The 17,339-nt window shown below is 42.7% G+C and overlaps 1 protein-coding gene across 6 annotated transcripts in view; it reads right to left on the reverse strand.

The window, feature by feature from the left end:
• Positions 1-17,339, reverse strand: part of LOC108555816 (amyloid beta A4 precursor protein-binding family B member 1-interacting protein) — a 179,671-nt gene that overhangs the window by 9,707 nt on the left and 152,625 nt on the right. Inside the window, exon 1 of one of the 6 annotated variants that reach the window (XM_017911643.1) lies at positions 10,015-10,035. The exons of the other annotated variants lie outside the window; for them this stretch is intronic. The gene's annotated coding sequence lies outside the window, so the exon portion shown is untranslated. Of the gene's footprint in view, positions 1-10,014; positions 10,036-17,339 lie in introns of those variants that run through there. 6 annotated transcript variants of the gene reach the window in all.

Consider the following 17,339-nt stretch of genomic DNA (forward strand, 5'->3'; position numbering starts at 1 on the left):
GAAAGAGGAACAACGATGGAGAGCCCGTTTCTACGGACTTTTCTTTCATTTTTCGCGTATCTTGTAAATCGCTTTCATCGAGTGCGAGAGCGGCAGATTTTTTTATTTTTACTCTGTGCATACAGATGCGAGTACGAATAAATGTTTCACGATGAATTTGCACGAAGTTCTTTATTACCTAGCCCAATTACGTCGTCTAATTTCGTAGATTGACACTTTGACTGTCACGCAGTTTCTGTATAGTACGCTCAGGGGATCATGATAAAATTTCCATTATTCTATATAATGATGAATTATTAAACAATATGGCAAATTATCACTAGATTTACGGACTGAGTCTATATGACTCGTTAAAAATTTGATTACTATATATATAAGACGTAAATATTGTTTTTTTAAAATATACGTATAATGAATTCGTTTCGCATTATCGAACGTGATATACCTATTTTTACGATCGTGAGCCAATTTGACTCGTAAAATGATTTAACAATTAATCGCGTAACGCGTGAAATTTATAGCTCACATCAGGCCTGGGCAACTTTTGCAACCATTTATAAAAGCAAGCCTGATAAAAAAGTTTTACCACTAGGTTCGAAACATAAAAATATAATAATCGAAAAAAATAAAAGACTTATTCCGGAAACGGTAACATTTTACAATAGCACCAAGTATGGCGTGGATATACTTGATCAAATCGCCCGAAAATATAGCGTTAAAGCAGGCTCTCGCGGATGGCCGCTACAAGTTTTCTATAACATTTTAGATTTAGCAGCTATCGGTGCTTGGATTCTGTATAAAGAGACCACTCGAGTAAATATTTCGAGAAAAGATTTTATTTTCCAATTGGCTGAAGAGCTGAGAAGTAAATATAGAGAAGATGTCGAGAACGCTTCCATTCCATTGACAAAAATTCATACCACTGACGCACGGAAGAATTGTCAAGTTGAAGAATCGTGCAATAGAAATAGACGTAAGAGCCTTTGCGCTAAATGTAACAGAAATGTTCGCGGAAAATGTATTTCAAAAACAGAGTTTATATGTAAACAATGTTTTCAATGAATTTTTTAATAACAAATCTTTCGTTTAAATTGATTTTGAATTAATTAATGAATTTTAACCCTTCGCACTCGGCGATATTTTTAAGGCGGTAAATAAGAAATCGTATGCAATTTAAGGCGTAGAATTATTTTACTTCGATATTCCACGCATCGTTGGGTAATTGTAAATTTGATATATTAATTAACATCCATCTTTAGAATCTGATTAAATAGCGAATGAGAGGCGTCTTTCGAGTGCAAAGGATTAATATATTATTTCCCGTCTTCGGATATGTTCTACTAAAGATAGTTTCGCCGGAGACGGAATAAAGGCGGAAGATATGCCGTGTTCCCTGTGTTTATACGACGGTAACAAGTTCGTTTCGAGTGAAAAACGCTTCCGCGTTAGCATTTCCTCCGTTTCTCATTTTCCAGCAGCCCTTGTTACAACGTTCTTCCAGGAAGCGTCGCATACGAAATGAAAGGTACAGCCCCGGCGACCTCAACGTCCTCCTCCGTGCAGCGTAATAATTATCCTGGATCGTTACCCGCACGTGATAATATCGGCTTCGTTAAGGTAATTAACGAAATTAGCCCGTGCCCGGTAAGGCAACAGTCGATTTCTTTGCCCGAAGGAAATTGTTTAAACGAATTATACAACCGTTATTCACGGCTACTCGCCAAATCTTCACCGTCTCTTTCTCCTATTAATCTTTGCAACGTTTCCATCCTTTTTCCTCTCTTTTTCTTCTATCTCTTTCATTACGACTCGAATACCTCGAATTTTAACTCTTTCACAGCGGAGTTACGAAGAGAGTAGCAAACGCCCTGTCTTGAATTAATTTAACAAATAGAACAAAATTTTCTAAGCTCTAATAGCTTTGGAACCTATGGACGTTGTATCTAGTTCACAGTCAGGCAGCCATATTATAGCATGACGTCGTGCAACGTCTACAGGAGTGAAAGGGTTAAAGAGAGGAAGATCGACAAATGGAAGATGAAGATGAAGATATATCGAAGATATTATAGAAGAACGTACGTTTCAATTATTTTTCTTCCTTATTCTTTGTAGCGACCAAGTTCTCACCCTTGGCAATAAATGGATTCCCACTTGAAGGAGGTTCGAGGACTTTCTCGCGAGTCCTCGGTGAAGCCTCGACCTTCTTTAAATAGAAGTTCCTGTGCTACCTAAGTATCTCAGTCTAAGGCAGAGCTTGCTAGAAGAAAGCCTTACCGATGAGTAAACTAGCAGACCCGGGACGAAACGCACCCCTTCACTTTTCTATAGTCCTCCTATCTGCTACCCTATCAATAGCAACGTTGACCACGGGGATACTAACAGGAACATCATCACAGGAACATCAGCCAGCATAGGAACCACGATAGAAGACAACTATAGCCCTCATAAACCTATCCCATGAAGACAGAATATTTGGAGTGGTACCATAGAAAATCTTCATACACATATTCTACATTCTTAATTTCTTTTGTTACAATTTCAATAGCCCTAGTTATAAACGAAGGTCCGGAATTAATAAACAAAGGTATTGCAAAAGACGATACATAGAATATGAATATACTGGGTGAAGTAAAACGAAATCCGTTATTTTTGCATTCAATTTCATGCAAAAATAATGGCTTTCCTTTTATAAATACAAATACTGCAATATTCAAATGGTGGCCAACCTACTTCGTCTTTCATTATATTAGGTGTAGTAAAAAGAAATCCATTACTTTTGCATTCAATTTCATGCATCTACCATAATGAAAGACGAGGTTAACAATGGCCACCACCTGAATATTCCAGTATTCGTATTTATAAAAAGAAATCCATTATTTTTAGATGAAATTGAATGCAAAGATAATGGATTTCTCTTTACTTCGCCTAATATTTTTATTTCTTTCGTTACCGTTAGAATGCCTCGAATTTTGAAGCGCATAGTATCGACGAACACAGAAGGAACATGCGCAAGGACACATCGTAAATGGAGATAGAGCAGTGTCACGTAGACTGCAGTATCTACCTCGTCCCCGAGAAGCCTGCTGACCAAGATTATTTCACCGCGGAAAAGAGAGGTAAAAATATAACGTTTCACGGAGAATTGTCCTCCTTTCATAATACGACTGGCAATTAGCGAATGGCGATTCAGAATGAAATTCCAGCGGAATCGTACGAGGGCGTCGGGGCATTCCGTCTCGAGCCTCGCGAGTGCAACTAAGGGCACGTGTGTAGGCACTCTAAGTACGTAGTCCTTTTCGCCGCATTGCTCAACAGCACGCGTAATGCGTGCGTGCTACACCTTAAACGAGCCGCACACATGTGCGCGAGATGCGTGGAGAGGTCTGCGAGATGTGACCAGCACCGGCTTATCTAGGTGATCAATTACTTGCGAATTAGTGTCAAGATCGCTTCTAATTCGGATCGCACGGTGTCGCGTGAGCTAATCGAGCAGAAAAATAAATAAGCGAATGGAACAGAGATAAATGTGGCTGGTTTCATCCGCGCGATTATTACTGCTATTGCGAAGTTTATCTTGTCAGCAGACATTTTCCCGATATACTTTCGCGAGGAATGTCAACCCTTTGCACACTCGTGTGTCACGCTGGAGGTGACAATGCTAATTTACTCTAAAACTCGCATATCAATTTATAATAATAAAAATAAATGAAATAAATATAACACGTTCAATTCTACCACTGTAAATTACTTCAATTCATTTAGTTCAAAATAAATACAAATGATACCCAACAACTTTGAAAATAAATCGAGTGCAAAGGGTTAATCCTTTCACTGCCACGCCGAAAACACATGCTTTGCTCAGGAGTGCACCCCGAAGATTTGTTCCAATATTTTTCTAATCGTTCTAATAAAACTTTTTAATCGTTCAATGGGACACTTTTTATTTCAAAGTATCTTCTAATTGGCGGTTATATTCAGAATGCACTAACTGTCAATTTTCATTCAATGTTGTTGTACGAACGCTATCTGTATACCTATTTCTAAGGACACCTGTGAAACTGACAGGTAAAGGAATCCACGTGCCTTTTCTTTTAACGATTAGTTTGATTTAAAAACAATTATATATTATATTAACAATCTTAATATAAGTTAACTAAATCTGTTACCGTCGTATAATTGGAGCAACCCTTCCATCCGTAAATCTAATGTTAAGTAGTACAAGCGCTCCGATCACGAATGGCCACCATGGCGTCAGAGGAGAAACCGTGGCCGGTCATATATGACCAACGTGGCAGTCAAAGTGTTAATTAAAATAACATAATGGAAATAAGAAAGTGCAAAAATAATTTCACCCCTATCTGAAGAAAAATCAATATTAATCTTGCGAAAAGTACCTGCGTATTTCCAATAATTTCAAGAATGAAAGATCCCAAACGCGTGTACGAATGAGATATTTTTAACGACCCATTGTACGTCGATCCAAAAAACCATTAGCGACTTTAATACAGGGATAGCATTTCCCCGACAACATCTACACAGAACGGCTACACAGGTTTCCTCATTTTCCCGAATAAAAGACAAACCATTTGCTCGGGCGCAGAGCTCGGGGTTCGGAAACGCCATTAAAGGTTGACCGAACGAATGACGAAGTCGACGTGGAATGCGACGGTATCTCGTTCGTGATTGTCCAGCTACGCGGACGCACGCGAATCTCCGCGTCGCGACGGCGACGACAAAGAGGAAACCCAAGAAACTCGGGTTAACTTTGCCAATCGGATTCTCGCTCGTGGCGCGCGTCGAATTTCCAACCTGCTGACGTTCCACTGCAAAGGAGGAACTCGAAGCTACCTCGCCTCGTGAACCAACTTCGTGTTACAAAATACTTCGATTTACGCCAGTAGATTATAACACGACTCACTCGGCCAGGTCGCGTTATCTGGTTAAGAGTCTTATAAACAAACGGCTGTCTAGAGACATCGGTCGCAGAGATGAGAAGCCAAAATGGTTAGCTTCGGTCTATTACCTGTCACACGTGGATTTTATTTACACGATTATCATTCGCGTAGACACTCCACGTAAGTGGACTTATTGTTGCACCAGATGCCACTTTCTTCTTCGAAAATTAACCCTTCGCTTATTAACCCTTTGCACTCCATTTAATCAGATTCTAAAGATCGTTGTTAATTAATATCTCGAATTTAGAATTACCCAACGACCCATCTAGGTAAAATAATTCTACGTCTTCCAATTAATTTGCATTTCTTATATACTGTTTTGAAAATATCGTCGACATTATGGCAGAAAATTTTCGAATTACTATTTTCCTCTAACGAAAATATGCGAAGGGTGTAAAGGGTTAACCCGGAGCGTTTAGAAATGGATTGCTCTCTTGACAGCCGACGTGACAGTGAGAGATCGACCATGCGGAGAATTATATTCGATTTTGTGAAAAAATCTCTGAACAAGGAGCGTATGCTGCTAGCGTGTGGAGAATAAACGATTTAATGAGCATTATTGGGCAGTTATTGATAACAAATGCACAGTGCCTAAAGGCGCTAGTCGTTCCTAGGGAGCGACTCTGACTGACAAAGAGAGCGCAAGTCCTTCGAGTCATGGATTTTTGTAGATTTCGCTATGCAGTTGAAGAAAATGTATCATTATAAGGGCTATAGTTTTTGAGATATTTACGATTTTTAAAGTTTTATTATTGCCTTAATTACAGATTTATTTCGAATAATTGTCAAGTGACGTTGTGACCTAATGACGACATTCGAAAATTGCCACGCTCTGGTGGCCCCGGGGTTCAATCTCGTTCGTAATTAAAATAGTTTTTTTTCTCAATATACTTTTATTTTATATTAATTTTCCGCCCATGAAAACGAATAATTTAAAATAAATTGTAAATGGGCGAAAAAATTAATACAAAATAAAAATGGATGAAAAAAAATTATTAATTATGAACGGGATCGAACATCGGCCCACCAGGGTAGGAAAACTTCTTGATGCCGGAGTTAGGCCACAACGATACTTCATAAATATGATTAACTATACGGAAGAAATCGGTAGTTAAGAATAATAAAGCTTTAAGTATAAATATCTGGAAAACTATTATAACGGTATATTTTCTTGAACTACATCACAAACCTGCAAGGTTTCAACTAAATAAATGACTCGAAGGACTTGCACTCTCGTTATGAGCGCCTAAAGGTGCTGTTCACAACGAAAGTGTTAACCTGTGTTCAATTTCAACAAAAATCGCGTGGATCCTTGAAAATTTAACCTCAACAGGTGACGCGATCTTTAATTCCACGAACGAATTGTCAAGTTCGAGATAACCTAAAAATCCGTAAAATATAAAACGCAAATAATCCAACTGCTCGCAACGAAAAGATAGAATAATTACGTAAGCAAAGGCGATATATTCGGAGGCTTTATTATTTTAAATTACATAAATGGTATCAGAAAGCGTGATTTATCAATGCAGCACGATTCTCGAATCTCCGGCAACGTCATATTTACCCAGCCTTATCAGAGTCGCGTAAAAATCCAAAATCTTATTTTACTATGCCTGTTCTATCTCTCCTCGCGATATTCCGCAGCACGATGGAACAAACACAACGAAGCAAACGACGCGAAAACGAGTCAATGTACTCTACCTCGGAGTGCACTAACGAGGCCGATGATTCAAGCAACCTTGAACTGCCGAATCTTCAACGGCGACAGCCCAAGACGACCGTAGACTCGCTAATCACCGATTGTCGTTGCAAGCTTCGAGCATTAATAGTTCCCGAGCAATGATCCGCCTGACAATGAGCCCTCTAATCGCACTCTGAGAGCTCGACTTGGGTCGATCGAGCGGGAACCGGCGCTTTCCGAGCGGTGCCGTTGACCAACGATAACAATGGGAGCGGAAGTCTGCGAAACGTACTTAAGCGGGTTGCGGAAACTCGCTGCGAAACGACACGTAGCTCCTCCTCGCGTTATCCGCGATAACGTTTTACTCGGTAACGTTTCGATCCTCCACGAACCGGTTTCCACGCTCGTGGAAAACGAAGGAATCTGAATTGTCCTTACGACAGGGGTTTCGACGGTGTCCCGTGACGAAATCGGACGCGGCCCGCCAAGTTCGCGAGCGAAAATCGAAACCCTCGGGCTGCGCTAATTTCAGATTCTTCGAGTTGAACGTACATACGAAATTTCAGTCGATACTAGATCAAATTGCGTGCTCGGAAGCCATCAGCGGAACCCGGGGTGCATAATTTACCCCGCGATGATTATCGATCTCCGCGTAGAATAATAACAAGCAGCGCTGGTTGGTCGCTTTTAATCTCGTGTACAGCGAATTATAATTATAATCGCGGGAAATTGTTTGTTCAACGATCGTGTAAAATTGCTGAAAAATTCGGTAGGGGAATTATCGAGTGCTCGTTTCACGGAACGCGTCCTCTGGTAAAAGAGTCACGTATAATACGAATTTCGAGAGAAATTTATGAGCGATGGAAACAATGCGCTCCTACGGTTCCACATTCGGCTAAAAATAAGCGCTTCTGTCACTACCGTTTTCTATTCAACCAGCTGAATAGCTTAACTAACTCCAACGCTGCAGATCACCCCGTAACGTCCCACTGTGATCTCCTCTTGAAATAAATTTACATAAAATCTGATACTATCGAGCACACGCTGCCGTGCATCGAGTTATAAAGTGCTATAAAATCTCGATGAGAGAAAAACGAATGGGGATAATAAGATAAATGAAAATCACGGAGGTCGTACGATACGTTAATAACGATTGGGATCCAGATCCGGCTACCGATTCGATATCTCGTTCGCAACGAAAACGAAACCGCGACGAGCTCGTGTGCCCGGTGCACGGGATGCACTTTCCACGTTTGCAAGCGATGAAATAACGCGGCGAACGAGTACGCCTCGTAACTCGCGAATACGCCATGGATTACCGTTAGCCACGCGTCCTATCACCGTTCCATGGCGTCCGACGGGCACGAGAAACGTCCAATTTGTATTCCCAGAAGGATCCACGGCCTACACAGGAGGTGCACGTGAGCCGACGAGTTTTCGAGTCGCGTTAATGCCCAGCCACGTTCGCGCGCGATCCTCCTCCACGATACGACACGTATCTCTCATAGCCTCCTCGCGCAGGGACGTGGAAACTATAAAATTTTTAGGGAGTCCGGGGGCGAAACGCGTCACCCATTCAATGTGGCCACGCACCGAGCCGAGTTTACAGTCTGTGCACACTTTCTTCGTTGAATAACCGACGATTCCCTTGCTTCTCCGCCACAGTTAGCTCTACAGCGCTTCGAGGCACTCCTCGGAGAATTTCGTTAATCGAAGATGAACATCGAATTCGTCGATGCGGAACGATCGCTTCAAACACGCTCGGAATCGTCTCTTTCAAGTCGCGAATTGTTTCGCGTGGTTCCTCCGAGCGCAAGATAGATGGCGCTGGAGTCGGGGGATTCCGATTAATATCGTGTAAAAGAAAATGGCGACTGGAGTAGCCGTTCTCGTTATCGTGGACAGTCTTCGAGAGGGAAAAACACGATAAATCGATATCGATTGATCGCGTATATCGTCGTTAGACCTGTCTCTACGTTCGAATTAAAGATCAAATATGGTATATCTTTACACTTTTTATATTCGCGCTCTCGAGCATTTGGAAACGTCGATTGTCGCTAGATTGTGTGATCGGTGTCCCGAATAATAAACCTCGAGTGTTTGTATTTAAGAAATGGATTTGCTTTTATAGTCTCGATTCTACCCACTTCGAGCTAAGATGTTTACTTTCGGCGAAAATTGACTTAGCCTGTATTTTATATCTGATCAAAGGCATTCTGCGTGTCACTGTAGAAGGAAGCTTATGCGAGCGACGAATTTACCGATAAGAAGATCTAAGTATAAGTAACAGATCGAGAGGCTCGAGGGCGAACAAGAAATTGGCGTGCTCAAGGCTGCACCGACGAGAATGACTACCTGCGCGATAAGTAACAATATTGCAATAAACGCCGATATTACAATTAGCATTGCTCGGATTCCTTTCGTGGCGCAGAACCCTGCATTGCGGCTGGCAGGAGAGTGCAAGTCCTTCGGGTCATGGATTTGGTTGGAACTTTTACTCGATAGTTTTTGAGATATTTGTGATTAAAGTTTTATTATTGCCTTCGTTACAAATTTATTTCGAATAATCGTCGAGCGACGTTGTAGCCTAATGACGATATTCGAAAATTGCCACGCTACGGTGGCCTCGGAGTTCGATTCCGTCCATAATTAATAGCTTTTCCCATCTATTTTTTATTATCAAGCAATTTTATTTACAACTTATTTAAAATTATTTGTTTTCATGGACGAAAGGTTAAAAAGTAGATGGAAAAAACTATTAATTATGGACGAGATCGAACTCTGAGCCATCAGCAGCGATGTCGTCACTACCCCACAACGTCACTCAACAATTATTCGAAAAATTAAAGCAGTAATAAAATTTTAATCGTAAATATCTCAAAAACTATCGAATAGAAGCTTCAACTAAATAACCCGAAGGACTTGCACTCTCCTTGTGAGCTAGTTCTCGCTCCTTCGAGTTCCTCGACCGTTTCACGCAACCAGTTTCCTTCGCAAAACGAACTCGCCGATTCCCGAGCTTCGTACTAACGACTGTCCCAAAGATTTCAGCGGAAACTCGAGAAAACGAGCGCGATAATCCACTAGAACGATAGGCAGCGCGCGCGTGTAATGGCAACGACGCCATGACACTCGACGCGTCGACAAAATGGCCCGGAGGAGCAAAAAGGCACCCTTATCACAATGAAAGCGATCTCTCGATGTCCGGATAGAATTCGCTCCAGAAGCACCCGGGAGCCTACTTTCTATCAGCTTTCTCGCGGTCGCGTATTATCGCGCGGCCCGACCCAAGCGTGCAGGCAAAGCGTTCCTCACCGAGCCCATCGTCTCCTCACCGAGCGTCGCTAATTGGACGCAAGAACGCGAGTATCCACGTACCTTTGCTGGCCAGATAGCCGAGTATACTCTCGTTGCTTCCGAAGTTTGCGAGCATGTTTGGATGCCTCGTGCGAGGAATCGTGGATCTTCGCCGTTAGGTCTAGTCGGGATCTAGCACACGCGAAAACATCGTTGGAACGGGCCGAGGAGCGACACTGAGCTCGTACTACGCGTGGAACGCGCGGCTATCAACACTCCGGGTGACTGGCGACTGGTGACTGTTTACAAACACACGATGGTCTTCGCGACGGTTCGCGAAATCCAGGAAAATACACCGGTGGGAACTGGCAATGGTGCCTCCAAGATTCGCAACGCGTCGTGGTTAATTGGCGCACAGTTTGGACGACCGGCGATTTATCGCGGACTGGAATTACCGTAACGGAGATTAGAAACGAGTTGTGTAAACGGTGGTTCAGGTATCGGCGATCGATACGACGAGGATTACGCGAGATAATCGAGGCACGGCAGGGGCAGACAGCAGGGTCCGCGACACGAACTCGTGATGTTTACGGCGCGTGCGACGGCGCTCGACTAAAGGCCTTAAGGTGAACACACTTGCCTCTTGCCTCGAGAGTTTTCCGCGCGGACGCGCTCCACGCTTGCGTGTAGGTGTACAGCCCGTACGTGCTGTGTCTCCGCCGCGGTAAAGAGGGTTGGACGTGCACGGAGAATTACGCAAACGTCCATTAGGCTGCCTATTAGCGTTAAAAATTATTTCACGCGATCATCGGCCTGGAGGAAGCACCAACCAGGACGGAGAGAGACGGAGCGCGGTTTCAAAGCTCCAGGAATTAAAGTTTCTTCGAGCTTTCGCGGCACGTATGATCGATAGATCTGACGAATCTATATAACAGTTTGACGAACTTTTTATTAAAGATTAAGGAGAATTGCGAATCGTTGTAAATTAACTACGGTCATGCAACGATCGTGACAAGCCTGCTAGAGGTTGCGCGCCAATACCGATCTTTGGACTTTAACACTAGATTTACGAAACCCGTCAATTTGACGGATGGGTTGCTTCAATTATACGACGGTAACAGATTTAGTTAACTTATATTAAGACTGTTAATATTGTAATTGTTTTTAAAGTAAAACTAATCGTTAAAGAAAGAAAAGACACGTGGTTTCCTTTACCTGTAAATTTGACAGGTGTCCATAGAAATAGGTATACAGATAGAGTCCGTAAATTTAGTGTTAAGGACCTTCGGTTTTTGGGTTTAAAAGGACCTGCTGTCTCTTGCAGCAGTCAGACTCAAATTCGGAACAGTGTAGAATATTTTTGAAGAAATTACAACGTGAATAGTAATATGAAAAATCGTTTCGCGCGCTGAATTTAACCCCCTTCCCGTGCCACTTAGCTCGACGAAATCCGGAGGGGAATGAAATTTCTAAATGAAATTTCTCGAATCGAGGCTGATCCTTCGGATCGTTGCTCGAGCCACGTCGATCTTTCGATTAGCACGTTGACAACCGATCACGAAAATTTCCTTGTTGAAACGCCTGAACGTTGACAACCGGTCACGGAGATTTCCCTTTTGCTGGGCACTCTTCCGCGAAGAAATTCGTACAAATATTAATTTGTCGTAATATAAGAAAAATACTATCCCCGAAGGAGATAAATTTAGCTTTTTAGTAGCAGCCTCGATGCCACAGTTCGTTTTACTCAGAGCTAAGAGCCAATATTTAATTATATGCCCCGTCCTACATGAAAGGATGGAGATCAAATAACCGGTCGTCAACGTGTTAAAGAGCGTAGCCTGTCAATTCAATGTTCCCAGCATCTCATTGTGCAGGGATACAGTACTCGCTGGGAACGATCGAACGAGAAAGTGCTAACACGTTTCACAGCGGACATAAAAATGAATAGCCCGCGAATTGTTCGATGACCACTTCCGTTGACAGGATTAAGCTCTAACGATCGTAAATAACGCGAAAAGCAACTCTTCGTCTAATTTAGCTTACTAAGTGACGCGAGGCAGGAAGCAAGGTCCTCGAAAAAATCTCCACGTTTCCCTGCGTGGAAACACAGGCAAATGACCAACTTCCTTCCGCGATGGAAAGCGTCCTCCGATCCTTGCTCTACCGTCAAACGCTATCCGCGATACCTTCTCGTACTTTGCTAATGAACAAAAACTCTGCACGTTAACTACCTTTGCCCTCTAATATCCTCCACGAGCCACACAACCACCTCGGAAACTCAATTTCCTAATTGCTCGCAGCGGCATCCACGCTCCTCTCTGCTCTCTAACCAGTGCCAAGTCGTGAAACGCGAGAATACGTGTGATCGAGTACCGTGCGAGTCAGCTTATATCTACTCCCGTGTCCACTTCTACATCGAGTATTTATCAATAATCGATATCCATGGACGTCACACGTGAGAGTTGTCAGATCTAATCGCTCCTATTTTCTCGAGGTTGTTCTCCACGATTAGAGGCGACAGTGGCGCAGTTGCGACGCGGCCCATTTCCACTGAAACGAGGAAACCGTGACTGGATGAAATAGGCCTTCTCTCAGACCAGTGCACGAGCGCCGAGCGTTCGTTGGCACTGCCAACGACAGACACGGGCCTCGCAAGAGGGAGAGTTCACGGACCGGACAGAAGATTCGTATTGATTGAAGTGTGGGCGCCAACGGGCGATTTGATAAATTACAATCGACGCCGTTCAACGCTCGCGTGGATCGTTCCGAGCTGGTCTTTACAACTAATTCGCGTTGTAATTCGTGTCGCCGGGCCGAGTTCACGAGCGTGTCAAGCGTGTCTGGAACAACGGAGAAGCGATGGGGTGGACGGTGATTAATGCGGTTCGATACGGTTATCGTTGTCTCGCGACCGAGTCCCGAGCTTCTTCCTTTTCTCGTTAAACCCGGGACCAGACAACGCGATATCGACATTTTCTACACGGTTTACGTAACACCCGGCTCCGCGTGCTCGCAGATGGAAATGCGTGGTCGACGTGCTGGCTATTTCCGATCCTATCCTTTCTTCTCTTTATTCTTACATTGGCTTCCAACGCAGACGTAATTCGCTGCGAAATATCGCTAAATCCGTCCATTATTCGAATTTTATTTATTTCTTTCTTTCTTGTATAATAGATATACAGGCGGCTCTCGGCTTTGTAACATTTTTAAAAATTCAACTTTTTAAGCCTTCCTTTCAAGAAAGGGAAAAAGGACGGTATTCGAAATAGCTCCTGACAGGCGTTGAAAATAAGATACGTCTTAACGTGTCGAATATACAAAAATTAATCTGTCTAGAGAAATAGATATATTTTTATTCTATGGTGTGATGCTACTGCCGATTAATAATTAACCCTTTGCACTCGAGACGTGACTCTCAGTCACCGTTTCATAAAATTTGAAAGATCGATATTAATTAATATGTCAAATTTAAGATAATATAACGGTGTACGAGCTATCGAAATCAAATAATTCTGCGTGTTAATTATTACACGATTTCTTATTTATTATTGAAAGAAATATCGCCAGCTTTGTTGTAGAAAATCTTTCAACTCCTACTCGTCTTTAGCCAAAAGATCGTCGAGTGCAAAGGGTTAATATATCAAATTTAATGTAATGTAACAGTGTGCGGGGTATCGAAATCAAATAATTCTACAATTCTATCATTATACAATTCTTTATTTACTGCTCAGAAAAGTATCGTCACTTTTTTAATAGAGAATTTTTGAATTTCTACTCTTCTCTAGCCAAAAAATCGTCGAGTGTAAAGGGTTAATAATTATCACATAAAGGAAAAATATTAAATTTGTTGTTAAATTGTTATTCTTCTTTGTTTTACGTGTATATTCGCACATGTATTATTTTGTGAATTTTAAATTAATTCTTCAAAAATATTGCCAGTCCCTGTCAACGTTTCACTGCATAAACGTGCGGCCATTAAAGTGTTAATCAACATCGAGCTTTAGGTTCTGATTAAATGGCGACTGAGGGTGAAAGGGTTAAACCCTGCACTCTACAGTCACACCTACTGTCACAGGTGACCTTATGCCCTAATCACGTCACGCTCACCATTCCCACAATATTTCACGAGTTATTCGATGACATTACCCTATATATAATCTCATGTTCGTCTTTACCAAAGTCAACGTTAATTTTATCGAAAGTAATAATACGTTCTCGCTTGTTTCTCCTGATTTTTATTCTTTTTCATTCTAATTTCCGAAGATGCCATACTCTCCACGCGATAATTAGGCTAAAAATCTTCCTATCGCTGTTAATAACGGATCGAATCCTCGAAAGATTCCAGGATGCCCGATATTTCGAGGTTCCCGTTCCATCAGCGATTCCCAGAATCATTCTGGACTATCATCGTGCCGGACTGATCGATGCAGTTGTTATAGCACTCCTCGTAGCCTCGTTTCTTCGGCACTTTTCGTTCTTCCCCCGACAACGTGAGCGCGAGCACGATTGCGATCGAGCCCGAGGTTCGTTCACCCCTGTCGATTATGCGAATACGCAAAGCGAACGATAAACGCTGTAACCCAGATTAATCGAGCCGCATAAATCATCTGTCTTCGACGACCAATATTTCCTCCGCGCCGTTACTTCTATCGTTCATGGACGAAAATCGCGTTTTCCATCGCGGCGTCGGCTAACCGTAAACAATCGCTTACCCCTCTGTCTGACCCCTCGTGATCCACTCGTTAACCTTATCGGACGATACCGCAATACTTTCCACAAATCTGTTACACTTATCTCCCGCCGTTCAGTTTCGCTTTTGCATCTAGTCCAGGCTGACGTCCGTTTCGGGAAAATCGCGGTGAATCAGCGCGCCATTAGTAGTGGTAACACCCTTATGAGTGTTACAGTTGCACGCGTGTTATTGGTAGAGGAACAGTGGATTCTCGCGAGATGAAACGCAGTGGAGTTTCAATTCGGAGAGGGTACTTACAAATGACACGAAAAATGTTAGCTAACCACTCGGGCTGGAAAGACGTGTCACGCACGTTGCAGTGCTTTTGTCACAGAATCGACAACCACGTGGTGTACACGTTATTAGACAATTGTTACAGAAACACTGCACCGTTCTGGCACACGCGTCTGTGAATTTCTTGCCACCGCAAGTGGTTTTGGACTCCCCAGAGACTAACAGATGCAAGTACAGCAATCCAGAGCCCCGAAATCGACCGAACAACAGTGTATAGCACAAAGGTCGAGGCCACGCTAACCAAACTTAGCACAACCCAGCAGCTCTTCCTTAACCACTTGCGCTATAAAGACGTGCCACGCACGTCGAGATGCTTTTGTTCCAGAGCTGCCAGCGACGTGTATACCACGTGGATAGGTATTTATCGCAGAAACAAAAACGACGTGTCCGTCACGTCGATTAACAGTCAGAATTTTATATTGTAGAGCGAGGCACGGCAACCGAAAGTTAAATCTAGTGGTTAAACCTTTGCGGACTGTCGCGTGTATGCGTTCGGTGGAAACCATGAGTTTCGGGAAGCAAGAGAGGTTACAGAGCCTGAACTCGATCGCGCGAAATAAGTTTCCCTTTTCTTTCGCCGAGATTTACCGGGACGAGTCACGAGCTTGATGGAATTGAAAAGTTCCGCGAACAGACGAGGAGATTGACAAGTTTACGAGATGGAATATAAGAGGAGTTACGCCCCGCTAAGAGAATGGAAAATTCCTAATGGACGGTGCACTATCTGATTCTCTTTCATTCGGAAATTGCAATACGAAAAGTGTAACAGAACTAGTTACTCTCTTCTAAAGTATTCCGTGTAAAACAACTGATAGGGCAGAGGGACTCACGTGTCCCACCTAAACGCTTCGCTATGATGACCGAGAAACGTTGCGGCCCTAGGACCGCGTGCCCCAAGTTAAGTCGTGGAATATTTTGTGTCATTGCCAGCTTCGCTATGAACGAAAATCGCGTTTAAGTATAAATGAGCGCTGGTAGTTTTGAATGACTATCGCGTACCACAGAAAGGTTTACGTTCCGACCTGAAAGGGTTAACGCATTGCGTATCGCTCACAAGTTTCCTCGCGTTTCGTGCGCCATTTGTTAAAAACCTTAACGCACTGTCTTGTCAAAACATGTAGTCCCTGGCGTATGTCTTAGATCTTCTAATCGAATTCTAATTTCGAAATTGAACGCGTTGTCGATCAGCAGAGACGCCTACGTGTCACTGACAGGGTTTTTATTTTATTCGAAAAGAATTCACTGTCACGAAGTTTGGGAATACTTAAAATAAATAAGGGACATAGTAGGTTTAAACATTTTGCACTGTCATTAGGGTCTAAACGATACCTATATAACCGAAATTTCCTAAACATGAAATAATACTTAGAAGGGCTTCACAAGGCTTCCAATTATACTCGATTTTAACGACAACGGTACCTTAAAGTAACTTCGCAACGTGAAATAATTAAACCCGACGTTATCGATTGCTCACGATCGACAAACAAACGAACTCGAAATTTCCCGTCGTATATCAAGTGTCAAGCATAAAAATTTTAATTTCGAAACTAAACCTGTTATCGATCAGCAGAGACGCCCAAGTGTCGCTGGAAGTATTTGTATTTTATTCGAAAAGAATTCCATGTCACGAAATTTGGGAATAATTAAAATAAATATAGGATATAATAGGTTTAAACATTTTGCATCGTCATTATATAACCCAAATTTGCATCACGAAATTCCCCGTTGCATATCGAGTGTCAAGCATAAAGCGAAAGCAGTTAAAATTGTAAAATTGTATTATAAAATTCGAATACGACTGAACGGCTATAGTCGCATAGAAATTCCCTTGGAATTCGCTTAATCGGAATCTTTCCTCGCAAGAAATCGTAAAATGCCGCGAATTATCCCGTGGCTTTCAATTTTCCTGCTCGAAAGAGAAAAAAGAAAAAGAATTCAATTTCCTGCCCGATCTTCGTTACGTTTACGCTACATCCGTTCAGATCCGAAGAGCGGCACGCATCGGCGATTAAACGACGATAATTAGTAAATTAATTAGCCGAGGCGGCGAGTATAACGGATCATTCCACCGCCTCCAGACTGTGCAACTGCTCTGTGAAGTGGCGAAATGAAGAAATGGAAGGAACAAAGTGGAACTGCGACTTCACAGGCGTTCTTCGACCGGCGTTAATGAGAGCGCGGATAACCTTTGCCGTACCTTTTCACTGCCGTTAAATCTGACACTGCAGCTGTTTCATATTTAACCAATTGTGCCCGGGAAAACCGGTCTTCCCGCGTTATCTCGTCACGAGACCGATTAATTCGCCTGTGACCGGAGGACCGGATGGAAAAAGACCGATCGACGGTGTCGCGACATTTTTCACGACATGCTCGCTGCTTT

Source organism: Eufriesea mexicana, unplaced genomic scaffold, assembly GCF_001483705.2.
Source record: "Eufriesea mexicana isolate 0111107269 unplaced genomic scaffold, ASM148370v2 scaffold302, whole genome shotgun sequence".
Classification (NCBI taxonomy): Eukaryota; Metazoa; Arthropoda; class Insecta; order Hymenoptera; family Apidae; genus Eufriesea; species Eufriesea mexicana.